We start from the raw sequence: 7044 nt of genomic DNA on the forward strand, positions 1-7044 counted from the left end.
CATATCTTATTATTACTAGTCTAATTACTACAAGTACAGTCAATACAGGCTGCTGCTCCAGAGGCAAGTTCTTGTTCCGTTTTCATAACAGAAATGGCGTTTGTGAAGCTGAAACTACAAAAGACAAAGTGAAGGAGAGACGTGTCAAACAACAGTGCCTCTGAAAGAAAAGGCTTTCAGGCAACATTGGGAGCACAGGGTCTTTATTCGTGCACGGGGACCTCAGGACGTCAAGACGTCAGAGTGCCACGCGTGTCACAGGGCAGTGACGACATATTTGGGAAGAACGTTCGTGCCAAAGCCTGAAAGCTTTGAAGAGAAAGGTCATCACATCCTAAGGACACAACCACAGGACTGCATACTAAACAGATTCCCTGCAACTATTTGTGGACAAAAGCTAAAGTAAAGAAAAGAAAATAGCTCAAACTCTGTAATGTGCATTTATTTGGCAAGTGGTAAAATAGAGGAAATAGAGAAATGGTCACGTTAGAGATGTTCTGGATTAAGGCGAGAGCCATCACAGTGTTATGAGTGAACAGCTATACCAACAAGTGTAGGTCACAGTGGATGAAACTGTTCTGGCTCGACTTGTGAAATGCTGAATTCACAAATAAAGTTGACCTGAAGAGTTTCTGTCTTCATAATGTGTGCGTCCATTAGCAAGAGCCAACAACAGGGTCGTTACAGCTACAGGCGAAGCCTCGTTCAGGACGCTGAATGAACTCTATTAAACCTGAATGCATCATTAAATAAGCCTGCTGTCGTGTGTGTTTTCTTTTATCTACCATCTGACCTTTATCCTGTAATCCACCTCATTAAACCCATCTTTTTATTGTTAGTTTGGTTTATTTATCATTTTATTACTGTACAGCTAATATAACATTGCTAAAGACACGTTCTAAAACACACCCTTCCAAAACAACACAACTTTCAAACAGCTTAGAAGAACTACTACAACACAAACCTTGTTGTTATTAACAAAGAAAGCTAAAGTGCAGGGGGGAAATTAGGGCTGCACGATTTTGCATAAAGTGAGAAACACGATTTTTTGGCTTAGAATTGAGATCACGATTCTCTCACGATTTTCTTTTCCAGTATAAATATTTATTGCACTTATTAACTGCACATCAACTTCGTAACAGTTGAGACTGAACATAAAAACAATAAATAAACATAAAAACAACAAATGTCTCACGTTTTGTCGTTGCCGCAAAATGTTGTACTGCTTGAAATTGCGTCTCCACCGTTGCTCGACGCTGCGTGTATAGAGCAGGTAGTGCAACAATAGAAAAATAGTTGCGGGACGGCGCTGTGTAGCGTTTGTCTAGGGTGTTGATCGTTTTCCTAAATCCCTCGTTTTGCACAGTGTTGATGGAGCCATATCTTTGGTCAGGTGATAAGTAACAGCCTCCTTCATTTCTTTGTGCCTGCGGGAGTTCGACGGGTATAGGGAAGCGCTGTATAAGGTTCCCGTTATTGATGTTTGGGTGGTTGACCGGGACGGATTTTCTCCTGTCACTTTCTCGTCATCCCTGACGTGCTCTCCGTTGTTTTTTCCTGCTAATTTTAGCAGCCAGCTTGTGTATCACGTGGTATAAGGCTCCGCCCTTGTCATTTGTTGAGCAGGAAGAGTGAGCGCTTGTTTTCATGCAGATTACGTCCCGGATCAAAATGCGGTACAATCGTCGTCGTCTTTTCTTTTTTTTTTAATCGTTGTCATTTGGAAATGAGATCGCACATAAGTATGAATCGAGATCGCGATTTTCTAACGCTTAATCGTGCAGCCCTAGGGGAGATACTCCAATGGAACTAACTTGTAGACTCGAGAACCAGGAAAACTTTTCTTTTTAAAATCTCAGGTAATTGTTGCTCTGAATGGCTTCAACGTTTGACTCTTTAATTACTAGATGTCCAGTTTAATCAACTAACATCAGCATATCAACTCAAAACTTTTGTCATTTTAATGGATTGAGACCTGAATGACCTTCCTTTTGACTTACAGACTGCCTGTGAGTTTGCCCTGAAGAGTTCTGGACCGAACTCTACGACGCATCCACCACACACTCCTCCTCTAATCACCTTTGTGGTAGTACAACAACCGAGTAGCATTTCCAACCAGCATGCTTAATGTCAGGTTCTGTAAGTCAGCTTTAATATTAATATTATTATTGATGTTATTTAAATGTATATATACATTTATTTATGTTTTTTGTACCAGACTGTAAACATAGTGTTTAATAGGATGCTGGGTGCTCCATGGGGATTGTCTTTGCCTTTGGCAAGTTTTGAACATTGTTGCCAGTTACTTCAAAAACACTGCAGTAAACACTTTTTTCAAACAGTGATGTACAACATGTGTTGCAAGCAGCACAGTTGGATATGTTGTGATAGTAATATTTGATAGACTGCTTTTACATGTGTGTGGTAGTTCACACACAGTACTGATTATTGCACGAGCATCACGTCATCAGAACCTCAGACATCATGGGTGTGTGAGCTGAGACGGAGATTAGGCATATTTAATTAGCTTGGCTAGTTCCTCAAGTCAGTCTGTAGCATTTGCTGCCAAACGTGGAGCTTTAGTTCATTTGTTAGTTTGGGTTTAGTTAGAATCCCTGAACCTTAACCAAGAGTGGAGATGAGAATTTGCTGTTATCTTTCCAGCGTTAGCAGGCATCAGGTTTCTACCCTGTAATGTTTCTCTTCTTTGGGCTCCCTGAAAATAAGTTAAGAAACAGACATAAAACATTTAATAATGATACAGTTTTTTCTTGTTTTAAATGAATATTTCAAACCACCGATCGTCCAGGAAACATTTTATCCTAAACTCAATTAATTGGTGCAAAGTTATTTAATAAAACAGCAGTTTTAATAAATAAAATAAACCAAATAAATGCTGAGAAAAAGATTCTTGGGGAGAATATGTAGTCTTTTCCTCCCACCCGCCCAAAGACTTTTGTAGTCCAGTACTTGTCACACCTGTGGTAGTACACTAGATTAAAAACAACACTGACAAAGCCGATGTGATCACCCTCCCCAGCTTCAATGTCACATTTTTGAATCCTCAAAATTCCAGTTAGTGTTGATTGTCCTAAAGTTTATTATGGTTTAGCTTTTATTTGATTCTAGTCACGACCATAATTTGTCAAATGAAAATCATCCAGTATTGAATAAGACTTGCAACTATAATTTAAGACTTGGGTGGGCAACTCCAGGCCTCGAGGGTCGGTGTCCTGCAGGTTTTAGACGTGTCCTTGATCCATCACAGCTGATTTAAATGGCTAAATCACCTCCTCAACATGTCTTGAAGTTCTCCAGAGGCCTGGTAATGAACTAATCATTTGATTCAGGTGTGTTGACCCAGGGTGCAGGACGCCCGCCCTCGAGGCCTGGAGTTCCCCACCCCTGATTTAAGACAATGATCTTTTCAATAGATGCTTAACTGAGTTTGTAGACTACTAATCCTCAGGGGCACCCAGAAGCGTCGCCCCCTGCTGGCTGCTTTCAGACACTTTTGGCTTCACATTTTTCCCCTTTTTAGACGCAGAAGCTGCTTTAATGAAGCACTGTTGTATCCATCTTCAGTGAAATTGCAACAGTGACATAAAATGACATTTCAAAGTGAGAACCTCGCACTCTAACTGAGATAAGAGGGCGCCACGAGACAACAAACTGCACACTGAAGAAGGAAAACAAACAGAAAAAGGATTTTTTTCCTTATAATTATAACTTCACAGAAGGTGAAAGTACAAAATGAGAAAAACTAAGAGACGATGTTTTGTTGCTCAGTGTTTTACCCTGAGATAAGAAGGCAGCTGGGAGGTGAAGTATAAACAGCAGCGGTGTAGCAGCTCCCTAGAGGCTAAAGAATGGTTCGCCAACTTCTGTCACTGCACACAAACAGCTGAGTCCAGCCAAAGTCTTCACATATTCTCACACCACACAACAATGCTTGTTGGCTCTGCTGCTGCTCTACCTGCCACCTGTGCAGCTAACAAGGCAGTGTGAAGGTTGTAATGTTCTATTCTCACAGTGCGGCGAGACGGAAGGAGCGAAACTTGAAATTAAACAAGTACTGGTGTGAAAAAACAAGAAAAGCAACAGAGACAAAGCATAAATGAATAAGTCATGAAGCAGACAGCACTGAGTGGAACCGCACGCTGCGTTTCCTTATGTGCGGTCAACTATTTTCAAAAAAGTTTGAAGCAAGTGCCTCGAAAACTTCTTTCTTCCTAGATACTGTGCTGACAAACAGCCAAAGCGACAAAAAAAGAAGAACTTCCATTAGAACCTGTATTTAGACCAAGTGAAACGGGATTCTTTGGAAACCTCGAAAATCCTTAAAGCCACCCTGACAGTCGGGCAGAAACTTCCACTGAAGCCAAACAAGTGGTACCACTTAAGTTGAACTTGGACGGTGTTGATGTGGAAACATGCTGCTACAAACCCAGAGGGAGCATCAACAATGAGCATATTTTCCTTCTCCAGCTGTGACTGGTGCTCAGCAGGCCTGTGTTACCCACCGGAGGGATACCCCACAAGCTGTTTTGTTGTAAAGAAAATGCCCTGTAGTCCTCTCTGATTCTAACCTCCCCGTGTTTCTTCGAGAGCTATTTTTAAGTGGTTTGCTGTCAAGTTCTTGTCGGAAAGATGTTTCAATCAGTACGTTAAATCGACCTACCTCAGTATAATGTTACAAAAGCTTGACCTAAAAAGTTGGCTGCTCTACCTCAAAGACTGTGGCCTATCCTTCCACTCCTGCAGTCGGTGATACCTGCTGCCTGCTGACATTTGGCATCAAATGAAAGAACATAAAAAGCCTCTCTGTCTGACAAAGGAGTGGGCAGTGTGACTTTCTTATACTGGGGCTTAAAGTAGACGGATGATGGCAGATTGAAGGGGAAGTAGTCACTTGATGTCACTGGTTAGAGAGTCTAAAGCCTAAAGCTAAGAATGGTCACTGTTGCCATCTTTTTAAAATATGAACATCATGTTCTATCCAGTAAAATGAGACCATCAGCTCTCATCAGGAAAGTATTTACTGAGGTCACAGATCAAAGGCGCCAGAAGGCCGTGTTCCCATAAATTCCTATAGAACAGGACAACTTGAAGAGCTGCCTTTTACTAACAGCCTGTGGAGTCAAAGCTCGAAGGTACATTAATTTTAATATACAGTTTTAGCCACAGTTTACACACAGTTCAGTGTTTGAATGTTTCATTTATATAATCAGAACAACAGTCAGCTGAACAATCATCACGAGCATGAATGTCATCAAAATGTTTTGCAATTACACAACGTTGCCAAAGGTTTTCATTCACCCATTTGGATTCAGGTGTTCCAATCACTTCCATTTCCACAGGAAGTGTTTGTTCAAACATCTGTGAAAGACCGAGTCGGTTTGAGGAGCACAGTGAATTCCAGCATGGTAATGTGATAGGATACCACCTGTGCAACAAGTCCAGTCGCTGCTAAACCAGCCATTGGGAATGATAGCAGCTCGAGTGGTGGTAGGCCACGTGAAATCAAAGAGTGGGGTCAGCGGATGCTGAGGGGCACATTTCTGCAGAGTCAGTCACTACAGAGCTCCAAACTTCATGTGGCCTTCACATTGGCTCATGAACAGAGCATAGACAGTCTCGTGGAATGGGTTTCCATGGCTCAGCAGCTGTATCCAAGCTTTACATCATCAACACGATGCAAAGCGTCGTGCCACTGGACTCTTAAGAAGTGCAGACTGTGAGCCAGGCCTTCCTGTCCAACATCAGGTCCTGACCTCACAGATACACTTTTGGAAGAACGGCAAAAAACTGCCATAAACATTTTTGGGAAAAGTGAATTAAAGCTGCTATAGATGCAAAGGAGTAGCCCACCATATGTTAAACCCTATGGATTAAAAATGAGATCTTTTAAATTAATACTTTTGGCAGTATAGCGTGTGTTAGTCTCTGTGGAACACAGGATAGGACATCTTGTGCTGATGTAGCTAGGCACAATGTACCTGGAGAACGGTTTGTTTACATCTTCAATATTTTTCTCGTGTTAAAAATTCTCATCAAAACTCTTCGTCGAGGAATGAGGTCGACTGACACAGGCAGCGGGGACTGAGAGAAATAAAGAAAAGAAAGTGACGATGGAATTAAAAATCAGCTTTCGAGTCACGTTATCAGTTCAGTCACTGCTGTCCGGACTCCTCACACCTCTTGAAGCTTCTCATCAAACTGGAACAGCCACCCGTAATCAGAGAGGAGTGACTGTCGCACTTATCAGCCACTTCCACCGCCGTCCTGACATTTTACCACGCTACTTTCACAGGAAGTTGCATTTTTAATACCAGTGATGGCTGGAGTACATCCCTTTATCCTGGGATGACTTTATTCAGCAACAAAAGCTTTATCTGTCAATTAAGCACATCCTCTGTGTACTGTCGCAGTGACATTTAAGTTTTTCACTTTGATACTGCGCAGGAGTAAATTTCCCAACAACCTATTTGGGGCAGTTATATCATAGCGAGCATACAGCTGTGATTATCTCTGGCTAAATATACTGTATGTAACACACAATACTTTACCACTACTGAATGTAGAGAAAGTTAGGATCTTAGGCTTAGGGTCTCTAGGAATCGACTAAGGAGCGAATGACACACAGCTAAAAGAACAGTCAACATTTATTCAAAACAAAACCAAAAACATCCAACAGTTCCAATAGTCCATATTTGTCAGTCCGTGTATTCAGTTTTAGAGTTCAGAGTTCTTTTCAGTTCAGGTGTGTGAGTGTGTGTGTATAGTGTTAATGTTAGTAGTACTACCCGGGTAGTGTATTGTTCTGAGATCTCATAAGCTTATCTGTCAAGAAGTAACGCAGTTGTCACTTCTAAGTAGGCTGGAAATCTTTCCTGCATCGCAGCTGTGGATCTGGAATCCTGGCTCTCAACTTTAGACTCCAACAAAAACAACCAACCTGCACAGGGCAGTGAACATATTTTACATGAATATTATATAACAACTTGATCAACACTAGTGACCAAATGTCTCTCACTCTTTGTA

The 7044-nt window shown here is 41.5% G+C and overlaps 1 protein-coding gene and 1 long non-coding RNA gene across 2 annotated transcripts in view; both read right to left on the minus strand.

Annotated features, from left to right (window-relative positions):
• Window positions 1-7044, minus strand: part of LOC146503262 (leucine-rich repeat and fibronectin type III domain-containing protein 1-like protein) — a 359063-nt gene that overhangs the window by 309344 nt on the left and 42675 nt on the right. The gene's annotated exons all lie outside the window — the stretch shown is intronic.
• The window catches only part of LOC146503265 (uncharacterized), a 29795-nt gene continuing 24387 nt past the window's right edge, over window positions 1637-7044 (minus strand). Inside the window, exon 2 of the long non-coding RNA XR_014868650.1 lies at window positions 1637-6958. This is a non-coding gene — a long non-coding RNA (uncharacterized LOC146503265). The remainder of the gene's footprint in view (window positions 6959-7044) is intronic.

Source organism: Neolamprologus multifasciatus, chromosome 14 (genome assembly GCF_963576455.1).
Source record: "Neolamprologus multifasciatus chromosome 14, fNeoMul1.2, whole genome shotgun sequence".
Taxonomy (NCBI): Eukaryota; Metazoa; Chordata; class Actinopteri; order Cichliformes; family Cichlidae; genus Neolamprologus; species Neolamprologus multifasciatus.